This window comes from Hermetia illucens, chromosome 6 (genome assembly GCF_905115235.1).
Source record: "Hermetia illucens chromosome 6, iHerIll2.2.curated.20191125, whole genome shotgun sequence".
NCBI classification, from domain to species: domain Eukaryota; kingdom Metazoa; phylum Arthropoda; class Insecta; order Diptera; family Stratiomyidae; genus Hermetia; species Hermetia illucens.
In genome coordinates this window covers 10,759,416-10,772,822 of record NC_051854.1, presented here as the reverse complement: position 1 = coordinate 10,772,822, position 13,407 = coordinate 10,759,416, and the positions used below count along the sequence as shown (strand labels likewise).

Here is a 13,407-nt window from a genome sequence, read left to right as displayed (position 1 = left end):
AGAGTCATCCCCATATACAATCCTCTAAGCCATATCCGCTGAGATGGTCGAGGTTGACGACTTCTAGCAAGAAAATAGTACCACCTGAAACACAGATTTCCAAGTGGCCGCCCAATAAGGACCCAGCTGGTTTCATTGGGTTCACGTCGTAGTGGTAATGCAGTAATTGAAGAACATAGTGTGCGAGGTCCTTATAACGAGCCTGGAAGGACTCTGTTCACTATGTGGACGTTAAACTCAACCGCAATGAATTCTGCGCAAAGGGGCAACTAGAAACAACTATATGGTAAGCAGCTTCGCCGAAAAATCTCTCGGCTTTGTCGGTAGCTAACCCAAACTAAATCAAACGACTCCCATGTAGGCTTGAATAGTGTGAGCTTCTTTGGCTTTATGGGGACGGTATTTAACAAAAACCTCACTTAGACTCATTTACTGTGATACGCTTCCCTGCACATTGCCTCTAAAGTACTCCAAACTATTTAATCAGTCCAAAATCTTCCCGCTCAAGTTTATGTCCATCTCTTTGACTTTAGCATCTTATAATGACTTCTTCCCGCCTATTTATCAAAAGCTAATACACAATGATTTATGATCCTAACTCCACATCATAAAGTGCCATCATCCACGATGTTTCATAACCGCTTTTGCTCAAAACGCCTTGGAAGACAGTCAATCAAAACGTCGCTAACAATTCCCCCAATTCCTGTTACATTATTGCCCCCGAAAAAAAAAATAAAACTAAACACGTATTTCATGGGCTCATTCCCGCATCAAAAAGTCCTTAAAGAACTCTCGCCGACCAGGAGCAAGGAGGAATCCTATCTCCAAAGTGAAAGCGAAACTGTTTTATCTCTCCTGGGGCGCATGATTGAAATAGATTTTTATTGAATTCGATTACCGGAAACAATTTCCACTTAGCTGTTCGGATAAGTATTCGTTTCGAACTCCACCATATTCACCTCAACTACAGCCGGAAAACGCAACACGTTCTGTCCTTTATGTCAAGGACAATTCAGCCAGGCTCAAAGTGAAAGGTGTCTAACATTATTTCCTAAAAAAAAAATAACAGAAATGAATGAATGGATGCCTACCTGGAGCCCATTCCTCAGGTGTTTGTAGCCTCAGGTCCCAAAGGATATTAAGTCTCTACACTAGAGATATCACTCAGGACAGAAATGGATGAGACACCTATACACTGTGCATACGTCGGTTGATATATCCTCCTGAACTCCTGCCCAGGATTTATGCGTCACGGGACTTGAGTTCATCTGTTAAGTTTATACGTTACTATATGAGGGAGTGTATTGGATATGTGATTCGTCGATGTTGAACAGGGGATGCATCTCCGTGTTCCACACAGAGGCTCGCAAATAGGTTTCCAGCCAGCGTTTTCAAGCTGATATTCATCCTGTTACGAAAAATTTGAAAAGTCTAACTTATCAGAGGTTTTAAGAGTTAGGCTGTAAAATGTCACCCACTGCTAGGTCCTTAATATTTTGGGAAAACCGAACCTTTAACAAAAATATACAAACAAATCCTTAATCTGAATGTGCATGTGGTCATCCTTGTGAACTCCGACGATGGCCAATGATAGAGGCATAAATAACGGTCAATTTCCCTGGAAACTTACTCGCATCACGCAATGTGGATATCTCAACGTATGAACACGCAATTCACCCCGAGGGCATAAATATTTCCATCCACAGCCTCCCCCATGCTGTGTATTGCTAAATGTACAATTTAGCGCTGTTTGATTCAATTACAATTCATTTTAAGAACTAAATTGCTTCTGACTTCTCGTGATGGTCGGAAATCGAGCATCTAAAATCAAATGTATCATGCAAGAGCTGATGAGGACGAATTCCAGACCGCAACGCGTAGAAGGACGCAAGGACCAACCGCATCGTAGTAGGATATTTACATATGCATAGAAATGTGTTGTTGTTGTCGTCATGCCATTTCACCCCTCGTAACCCTATAACAATTATTCTAAAGTGGTCCTTTAGGATTCCGGAACATCCATAGGACTCTGGGGGATTCGTGAAATTGTCCGAAGGGGAGGACTCAGTGGTGAATATCATTGAGTTTGGATGTAATGGAGCTTTGTGGGTTTACCACTTGCTCCAGGGGCTATTAGCTTCATTACGGAGTTGATGGTCATCGCAGTGGTGTAATTATTCTGATAATTGATGTTTTGAGGATTGTTATCTGACTGTGCGGTGCCTTATCAATTCGTTTAGTTAGAAGACATTGAGGTTTACGATGATGGTCGTTGATTTGGTAATGGTCTTCCTTGGGAGCTATAAGACTTGAATAAATAATGGGCAAATATGAAGTGTGAAATGTGAAACCTTGATGGATGATACGTTTCAATCATCCTTCAAGGCTTTCTGTCCTTTCGTCCTTTCGATCCTTGAAAATCATCACTTCAATTTTACAGAGAAGAAATCATAATTTTTATGCAATTTCTGCAACTTTATTTATGTTTCTATGCATCCACTGCAGTTAACATTTTGAAATTCCGTATAACTGTTGGCCATATTCAACCGAAGACACGAATATCAGCCTCCCAAGAAAATCTAGGTCCTGTCACCGCAGTACTCTGGCCTGTGATTATATCAATTGATTCAAAGTTCGTTGGTATACGGGCCAAATACCTGTAGACGGATACAAGTACAAAGACCATTTCCTCCTCAACCTGACATTGGTTGGATATAGCCAAGATCACTAGCCCAATTTTTTCCATTTAGTAGTTTAAGGACCAGAGTCCCGTTAAAAAACCCTACTAGGTTTTTCATGTCCTACTTCTTAAGGGACACGAAGAGTTTCGTCTGCAGGCAGGAGTTTAAATTTCTCCATTCGGCTGCATGAATCATTGCAATTCCACCCTTTGGAGTACACTTGATAGCGGAAGGCCGAATACCAAAAGCTGTCTCCAGGTCTTGCAATCTCCAAGTTTTCTAATATTGTTCCTGGATATAGTGCTTCCAAATTAGCTTGAAGTCGAGATATACTACTAAATACATGACTGTTTGTACCAGCTGCATTTCCGCCCCTGATAAGGTGGGCAGCGTCCATCTGCTCCACGTAACGTTCGCAATGAACCAAATTAGTCCAGTCTTCCTAACGTTCACCCTAAGTCCGTTAAGGAGACAATAACTATGAATTACATGCAGAGTTGCATTCAAGCGATTATTACGGCTAGATCGTTGGCAGACCTTTGAGTTCCCCAGGAGCCATACCAGAATGTCTACTACCAGGAGCCATAACATAAATGAGAGAACCCGTTCCTGTGTACCCTGCTTCCGAGTCCCCACTGCCACACTACCCTACACATTCACCTCGTTGACTAGGTTCTGTCAGGCGCGAGCTTTGTTTTTATTAATCGCGCTGCGGAGTCTCCTTTTTGCTGATCTCTACTGTGCCTTTATGGCACATGCCTCTTCGTTGTCACGTAAACGTTGTATCAAACGGCGGAGCTTATGACACTTCCTCCATTGGCCGGTAATTTCCTGCCAACTAGTACATAGAAGGCTTGTCGCGACTGAGGATGTGATGGAAGTCTCACACGCCGTCGTTCTCAGGTTCGCCACTGAATTTGCGACGGTGTCAGCTGCGGCGCTACCACTCCCCGGAGCGTCCTCCAGCGCGTCTCTGCCTGCTCCAAGAGCTTCGACGAACTTCCCGATGTTCACCCTCGCGACATTTCGCAGACAGGGGGAGCATCGAGTTGGTGCTCGTCGGTAAGTAGCATCAACCACTTCGTACGCGGTGTACTGGTGATCAGTTGTCGAGAAGTCTTCTAGGACCAGCCTCCCGTCCACCGATGGTGTCAGCGATTCCGACGTAACAGTGATGCCAAAAATGCTTCCTTCACAGCCTCTGCGCGCAAAACGTTTAAAACTACGTGCCCCGTTTCCCTCTGGAGTCTGGCTGAGGCTTGCCCCATTCAAGAACCGTAGCATTAAAATCACCGCCTACCAGGATTCGCCTTCAAGCCGGCGTCGAAAGTCCAGCATCTTCTCATTTGGCGTCAGGTAAACGCTAAAAGACGTTATCCCTAAACATCAAATTCAGACAAACCCAATTCGCTGGCCGTCGACAAGAACATGAAGTCGCACGTCCTCCCGAACCCAGATGACAGATAAGTCGAAATACCATGAAGCCGGGCCCCTGTTTCGGTATTGCTCGCTGATTAGCACTAGATCAGCATCAATCTCCGCAGCGAACGGCGCTAGCAAGTGGTGAGCGGTTGCACTCCGGTGCATGTTAATTTGTGAAATGGGGATGATGCCATTCGCGCCTTACGCTTTCCAGTTCCGCCCTAAAGATTGGACACCGTCCCGAGCTCGAAGTATGTGCGACGGTCTCACCGGACGTGCCACGATCCCTGCAGAGAACGCAACTTTCGCTTTCATTGCAGGTCTTTGCTTGGTGACCTACCTGGCCGCATCTTCGGCATGGTGTCCTTCTATCCGGTTCCATTCAAGTTACTGAGATGTGTCCATAGCCCAAGACACCTGTAGCATTTGGTGGAGACTATCCCCACTGGTACCCTGCATACTATCCATCCAATTTTGATTTTCCCGCTGCTAAGGGGTTTCCTCGCATATTGCTCGGGGACTTCAGCCACGGCGGGCAGCATTTACAAAGGTGGTACCTACCCGGGCATTGGTTACCTGTAGACATTCACGCTTTATCGTCTCCTCCAGCGAATTTCACTAAGGACTTGTGCGAATGTCTTGCCTTCCGTCGGCTTAATGAGCAAAGTCGACGATCTAGTCCTTCTTCGCTTCCTCGTCTTTTCCGCTCCTGGGTTTTGGTTTGCAGCCTCCTTGTCTTTGGACAGACGTGTCTCTGGCGGCGTAATTCGTTGTTTCCTTTCATCCTTCTTCGCCTTCTTTTTTGCACCCTGGAAACTTCTTTGATAAAGTCTCCTTCAGGCACGTCGTCCTATTTCCGGTTTTTCTTCAGTTTACTTTGCAGTGGGCTATCTGCCGTCCGTTTGGGGGCAACCAGCAATCTCAGCGAGGAGTGCGGCTGTTTTTGCTTTCATCTTCCGTTGCTCTCTACGTCCGCCTGTAGAAGGAGATGCGATCCAATAGTTCCTCCAGTTTCATCAGCCCGTTTTTGACGCCTTTGGTTTCGTTCCTCTGGAGGAACGTTGCCGACCGCACACTCTTCACCACTACCGCGCATTTCCTGATGAGCCTTCCTTCTTCGGCTCTAGCTAGGACGGTCGACTGCACTTTCACTCGATTCGTGTCCGAATCCACCTGTTCAGGACTAGCGATTCTGACTGGACTTTTTTCGGATCAGGGTGTTAGAATTGCCGTTCCAGCACCGTCAGTCGCGCCACTTAGTAAAGCTCGGTCTTTATTCCGTCCCGGTATCACATCGAGTATGTCAGTCCTCGCTGAAAATGAAAACTCAGCAGCGCATAGTGTGCAAGGGAGGGGACATAGCCTCCACCCCAGTTCTCTGAAGCCTGACCTACGCTTAGCTGATCCCGTAATTCACGGACGAATCAACGCTCGCTGGCGCAAAGCGGTCGACTAACACCGGTTCAATGCACAGTACCCGACCAGGGTCCCGAAGGGGTTGTCTCGAGATTAGCGTCGCAACTACCATCTTGGCAGAGCTAGGCTCACATAGCCCTATCGACGTCGATAGAGAGCTGATCCAACCCGGAAAGTCGATAAGGGATATCCATGGTAGCAAAAGAAGACGAGGCAGACCCTGGCTGAGATGAAACGATAGTGTAGGTCAGGACGCGAGACAACTTTTAGGCATACTGAATAGGTAGACCTCGGCGCAAAACTGTCTGAAGTTCCTTACTAAGGCAGGCCTAGATCGGATACTGGTTGTTGCACAATTGATGATGATGATGATATGTTCTACGAATAAATGCATTATAGTCGCTACAAACATTATTGATTGAAGCTCATTGAAAAAATGCTCGGATGAAGTCATCTAAGATCGAATATATGCGTAATCTTCAGTGCCAAAGAGACTCTACTGAGATTGGGTCATACTCATTCGATAAAAAAGTGAATAGGCTGAAGAGACTGGATATTAATCCTGCAATGTCTGCGGCGCATCCTGTACGAAGTCTCTCGATGGAAGTATTCCACAAACAGGAAGCACCGTTCTGTACTCTCGACTATAACCTATTGGGGCGAATGGTGTTATTACAATTACCCAACCGTAGCATCATACCTGATGGGAATTTCCCTGCATGATTCCTCTCTAAAGGCATTATTTATTCTTGCATTTATCTGAACAAATTTACGTCTTCCCACGAAACCTTTAAGCATCCTGCATTTATCGCAAATACGCTTGCATAATTTCGTTATTTTTTCCGTTGAAATCTACTTGAAATATGGAATTTAGAATTTCTCTTATCAGCTGTCGAAAAGACATTTCACATGCATGTAATGTGGCCCAAAAGCAAAACAATAATAAAATCTTATCCAACATTGAAATTTTCGGGGGAAAAAAAACTGAATTCTTCACGTCTTTTGTCCGGAGACGACGTAAGGCAAACACTTCGCGTGGTACAAGATTGTGGGGGGTGTGTTATAAATCTTCTCTTATTTTAGCCCGTACAGCTCTCTGACGTAGACACGTATGGAAAATGGTCAAATATTCATGAGATACCAAACATGGATGCACACATGTACCCACTTACATATATCGCAGCATATTTCAAGTACAAGCAATGTTAATATTCCCCAAATCAATCTTGTGAATGCCAAAGATAGTTGGTAAAGACCGCATTACTGAATCACAATTTAATCTTGAATATCTCCCAGTTTTTTGGGCTCATTCGGTTACTATATCGGTGGGTCATGGTTCCCACTTCTTTGAAGCAGTTGATATCCGGCTGTTACAATATAGATACGTTGATTTATCTGAGGTCGTGCAAAAAATTAGAGATTCGTTTGATTTTCCGGTAATTTGAAATTTGAAATCTGCGGAAGAGTATCTTTCAGGTAAATCCGAAGAAGATTTTGTTGCAGTTTTTGGTTTTTCCTTAAATGAAGACTCGAAAAATAATCCAGATGAGAATTGGTGATGGTCAGATTGCAGATTGCCTTTCAATCTATTGACTTTGATCTTGGCTTGACCGAACCCAATGATTTGCAATATCGCATACACAGAAGCTGATTTGATGCTTCAGCATGTTCGAGTGAAAATCACCATCAGATCGTTACCTTGTGGTACTGACTACAGCTCTCGTATCTGAGATGAGAGGTGATAGTATGAAGAAGAACAAATCTAGCTTTAATGCTCAATGGCTCAAATTTCAGATTTAATACATTCACCAGCGGAAATCCTCAAAGTCAATCACCTTCACAGATGTAAATCACCTGCTATTCGGTTCAAAGCGGTTTTCATTCATAGATCTGATACTATAATACCATGAAAGTATCTTACGCTACATGCAAACCTTCTGTTTTTACATAACTTATTCCTCTGGGACGGCACTCAGCGGATTTAAATAGTAAACAATTTCGCTTGATTATCGTCAATTCTGTACAGAAATCTCATAAGTTTTCTGAATTAGTCAGCCCCCGTTCATTAGTCTATCCGGAACACACACAAGTCGTGATGTCTCATACGCGCAAAGATGGAAGTAGTAGCTGCGCCACTCACAAGGTGGAATAAGCTACTGTAAGTAAAGACCAAAGAAAGACCCCATGACAAGTCGCTAATTGTTATTATCTCTATCGACAATATTTACTTGAAGTCATTGTGATTAACCGCACGGTGCCAGTGAGAGTCTATCACATTCACGGACTTATCTCTAGACGATAGAGCGCTATCGCTACTCTCAGATAATATAGACGCCATGTACGCGCGCTAATAAATAGTACAGTGATTGATGGAAATATTTTAATAACTACCATTTTTGTAGGCACACCAGTTTCGCATTCGCACAGTGCTCTATTCTTGCAATGCTGACAAAGATCTGCGTACCTTTGAGTTCAGGAGGTTAACAACTATCCTTCAATAATTGTTTTCACAGTGAAATTGGTCAGGATTTTAAATAAGGGCTCAAAGCCTTTCAAGGGCTTTCTACTGACATCGTCGGTTGAGCCATCCTATCGTTGACGTGTTTTTAAACCTAGCCAATGTCCTTGAGCTTTTCTTTCCTCTACCTTTCGGAACACACCTTCGTTGCTCATGACCTATTCTTCATAGCTTTCTCAATTTGGCAACTATTGACGCTTCTGGATAATCGTAGAGATTATACAAGTCGGGAATACCATGATATTAAGACCGGGCCGTCATCAATAGTCGCATCTAAAATAGTCCACAGATAAATGTGTTCGAAGGATATAGTTAAAGGGATTGGCTCACCGTTTTATTTCAATTGACCATTTTGCCCAAAACTCCTGTATCTGTAAGATTAAATTTAAGTCGACGGAAATTCTATTACTCCTTCCTAATATTGGGGTACGCATAACCCATGATTCGTTGCAGTGAATCTTGTTTTACGCTATCATAATTTTACATAATATCAATGACCTCACGGCCTCACCTTTGAGTGACTGAACTGACTATAAAAGACAATGAATGGCGCCTCGCCGTATTGGAAACGATAACGCTACATTGGACCAGTGGCTTAAAACGTCATGAAATAAAGATATCTGTGATTGATATGGTATAGTCAGGTAATTCGGGAATTCCCTTGCTAAAATTGGTCTGAACATCGAAGTAGACAGGAAACGACCAAAAGGTCTACCGAAGTAACGGTGGCTTGATACGCTGGACGGTGATTTGAAAAGATCGGGCCTTTGACTAGGCAAACTAGCACAGTTCTACCTAGTGCTAACTACCGTATTCAGTATATTGCGTAAATTTTCGCAACAAATTAAAATATGTTCCGAGTGTGTCGCATTTGGAGCACATGAAGGAAATATCAAATGCCAACTTATGTAAAAAGCTTCTACCGCATCCACCGAGAACCGTGAAAAATTCGATTTGTTTATAATTTATTGCTCTATGTCGTCTTCTAGTTAACTTTTTGATAGGGGGTATGGATCCTTTGGGGTTGCATCCATCGTTATTGTCAATTTGGCAAGTGTGTTCCTTTGCAGCTTCACTTGTCCTCCTGGCATTTTGGCTAGATTCTGTCCCCTAGTCTTATGCATTTTCTTCACAAGAGCGCCTCCTATGATATGTTTCTAAATTTCGACAGAACCTCAGTGTTGTTAAGTGGTATCACGAGTTCGCCTTTTTTCGGTTCGTTTACTGCGTTAATATCTCCGCTAAAGCCGGCGATGAATACAGTAGGATAGAATGCCGGCTATAAGCAGCCTACGATTGTGCTTCAGTCCAGCTCTGTGAGACATCATCCATTCCAACGACGTACTAGCATTTCTCACTTTGCATAAACAGGCAAGAAGTGTACTTATGAGTTCAGCTTGGCGTCAATCATAACATCCAGATATACTGGTATGACGACCGAACTTGATGTTCTTCTTCATTCGTTTAATGACTTAGACGTCGCAACTATATGCAAGGTCAGGTCATCGGTGAAGTCCACGCTTTTTTCTGGGACTAAAAGGACAAATACGTCATTACTCCTTACATATAACATTCCACGAGATAGACTTCAGAGCAGAGCTCTATAGTATTCCGTCCATCGCAGCCAGCCGTCAGATCGAACGATTTAAAGAAAACTGCCCCTGGCTTTTATTAAGTGCTGGTAGCAAAATTAGGCTCTACTTTTTCCCTGGCGTGGGAAATATTTCTAGAGGAACGCATGCTCCAAAAGTCCCCGCCGATCTCTGCAGAAATGGCTCTAACAGCCAGTTTAAGTGCTGTTTTCTAAACATCATCCAAATGCAGCCCTTTGTCACTAATTTTTCCCCATATCATTTTAAGCTCTTGTTCTATAATTACTAGTGTCGTCAAGAACTGGCCTTACATGTAAAACACTGATGTTTGCCTCAGGGCTCGATAGCAGACTATTTCTTAGTTTCTTCACCTTTGCCGAGAGATTCGAGGTACTTTTATCTGATCTCGGTTCGGGATACCGAATTCTCTCATGGACGTACCCTGGCTATGCTATCACAGGCGGCTTTCAAGTCGATGAAAAGATGGTGGAAGTGATGTCCATATTCCAGCAGTGTTCCCATCGCTTGCCGAGAGAGAAAATCTGATCTGTTGCTGATTTGCCTGAACTGGGGGGTAAGAAGCGAAGTGATGCGGGATGCGGATCAGGCTCCATCCACTAGCGGTAGGGAAAAGGAGGAAAGAGAGGGAACAAAGACTCAGGACAAGTAGCGGCAGAGTAAATCAGAAGATAGTTGAGGGGAGTTATATGAGGAGCCAAAGAATTTAGTGGATGGAGGGGATAGCTGGGCAGGATAGCGGGAGTTGCGAATGTGGGACCAGAAATGTTTGAGGTTTCCGCGCTTTAATGAGTCTTCAACACTGGTCAGATATTCGTTTCTGAACTTATGTGTCAAGTATTTGGCCGAGTGTGTGTTTTTGACGAAGTTTTCTGTGGACTTCAGTGGTCAACCAGACAGGGTAAGAACGCAAGCTCTTAGGAGAGAACGGGACGTAATAAGCAACAAGAAGATATAGAAGGTGTTGAGTGCTTGGTCGCACGCTAATGAGGAAGGGAACCCAATTGATTGCCGCCAGGGCTGAGTTTAGATCTTCGAAGTTCGCCTTACACGCGACAGGGAAGTGGAATCGGGATATCTGATCATCGAACTCGAGAGCAGGATCTGTATTGGTGTTTTGATACGTTTATGTAAAACGATCACAGCGATGCAGTTCCTTTTGACTTCTTCATCATACTTCAGCAGAAAACCTATAGGATCTAATAGAATACTAGGTATCTCCTATACTTTGGCATGTTCCACTTACTGAATTAACAAACCGTATTGAACAGAAAATATCTAATCTATCTACGTTCTGTCTGAAAAACTTCGTACGGGAACATCCCTCCCAAGGTGGACGCTTCGTTAAAGCCTGACAATTTCACCCTCCTATCTTTTTTGAGAAGAAAAGTTTTCTGGCGGGCTCACTAGATAAAGTACAGCCTAATGATAACTAGCGAAAGATTCTGCAGCCTTTCGCAAGATCCCTGCGCGTACACTGAGTACAAAGTATCTCATACAATATAAATTCGAATCCTCTGACGGACTCATGGTATCATGACTACCATTTGCTACTCGGTGAATACAGAATGTATGCAAGGATACCTAAAAACTCAAAGTTCACAACGATTCATTACTATTGGTCCCCAACATAAAGTCAAAAAACGTGGATACAATGAATCTACTGACCCATAAAAATTATATTTGAGCTAACAATTATAATTTGCCATTGGAAAAATGACTCCATTGTCCATTAAGGCAATCTTTCTATAGATTACACAGCCATTAGCTATGCTAGTGTGGTCAGGGGCATTCGACTGGCCATACTGCCAAAAATGTTTCTCGAGCAAATACTTACTCGTGAGGAGCAGGAAACCATGGAAGACCTTGTCGTCAGGCCGATGTGCAAGGAATGGACTGCGAAACTTGTGTTCACCGAGATACGCTTTCGATCAGGTCATATACTAGTGGACTGCGCGATGGAAAGCACTGCAGAGTGGCTTAGGACCATAGTTCCTAAATTACCAAGCTCGGAAGGAGCAGAACTGTCAAAATGTGCTGGGGATGATTTACCAGGAGCACACATGGTGATAGTTTTTCTCCCAAAAGCTGCGATAATAGAGACGGAAGGTCTCATGAGCCTCCTAATCGCTCAGAATGAGAATCTCCATACGCGATTATGGAGAGTCTTCAGAAGCAAGGTGGAGGGAAAGGGTAAGCTCCTCACGATCGGGGTAGATAACCGATCCCTGGAGGCAAGCAGACGTCATTGCCATATCAACTATCGATTTGGCAACATACCCGTGCATGTGCACAGGGAAAGTCGAGGCAAGACACCTCGGAGGAAACACCGGGTTTTTCACCCGGTGAAGTCCCCGAAGAAGTCTCGAAAACCATAGAGGAGCAGTGAAGAGTAGAAGCTGGACGACCTAGGACTTCTAGGGCTCAGGGTGGACAGCGGCGCACGGGAATCGTCATGTCGGAGGTGGAGGGTGATACTCCGATAGTGGAGAAGAGCTCCAAACAATAACAGAGCCAATGGGCAGCACTAAGATAGCCCAGATAAACCTCCACCATGCTCTTGTGAAAAACCAAGAGCTTGCATAATTCTTAAACAGCAATATTCAGGATGGCCGGGAGTATCAGTGAGGCGGGAAACTGCCAAAACCGAAGTATGAATCACGTTGGAATAACAAGGCAAACTGGAAGAGCGTGGCTGGGACATACGACTTAAACCAGGAATTGATTACTTGGTACATTGACGGATCCCTCACAGCAGAGGAAGCGGGTGCCGGTGTCATTGGTCCAAGGAAAATAAACTTGGAGCCAATAGGTAGGTACACCAACATATTCCAGGCGAAAATATACGCCATAGACAAATGTGCCTCCTTTTATCTCCGGCAGAACATTGCAATTCTCACCGTCAGCCAAGCAACGATCAAGGCACTTAGGTCCAACCAGGTGAACTCTAGACTGGTATGGGAATGCCTTGAGAGACTGAATACGCTCGGCTCGTCCAACAAGGTCTTAATACTCTGGGTTCCATGTTGGGTTGGAAGACAATGAAACAGCAGATGAACTAGCCAAGAAAGGAGCATGGATTCCTTAACACAGGCCAGAACCCTTTTGTGGAATTGGAAACGGTTTCATGGCTATGACATTAAGAAATGAAGAAGCACAGTTGAGGGAACTATACCGGGCGAACCTACCAGGAATGGAGCAGTCGAGGGTGCTTATTGGGGGATATGAACTCGTGCGCAAAAGGAACCTTCAAATCATAGTGGGAATTCTCACTGATCACTGTCGGCTAGGGAAGCTAGGGATATGTAGGACACTGCCTGCAGGTTTTGTGCAGAGTGTGATGAAACCTCTATACACGTCCTGGGACAATGACCGGCACTTGCACAAAGTAGGTCGAGGCATCTGGGAGAACACCTCATACCAGATGCAAAGTTGAAAGAGGTGGAAGTAGGAAATATACTAAAGTTCCTGACGGTTATAAGCTTGCATGAGATACTATGATTAATAGGGATACTATGACCACAAAATGCCTACAAACATGATCTTAAATTTCTTCAAAAATGGGAGTATAAAGCCGGCGGAATTAATAATTATTGTGGTTTTTTAGCCAAAGTTGATAGGTTGAGAAAAAAAAACATCTTTACAACTAAAATATTTTTTTTTATTTCCGTATTTCGGGAACCAACTGTTTCATTCCTCTGTACATCTACTTCTACAGCCCCTAATTATGGGATCAGATAAAGTAAACAAAACATTGCTT

The 13,407-nt window shown here is 43.9% G+C and overlaps 1 protein-coding gene across 7 annotated transcripts in view; it reads left to right on the top strand.

The window, feature by feature from the left end:
- The window catches only part of LOC119658836 (serine-rich adhesin for platelets-like), a 237,549-nt gene that overhangs the window by 188,229 nt on the left and 35,913 nt on the right, over window positions 1-13,407 (top strand). The gene's annotated exons all lie outside the window — the stretch shown is intronic.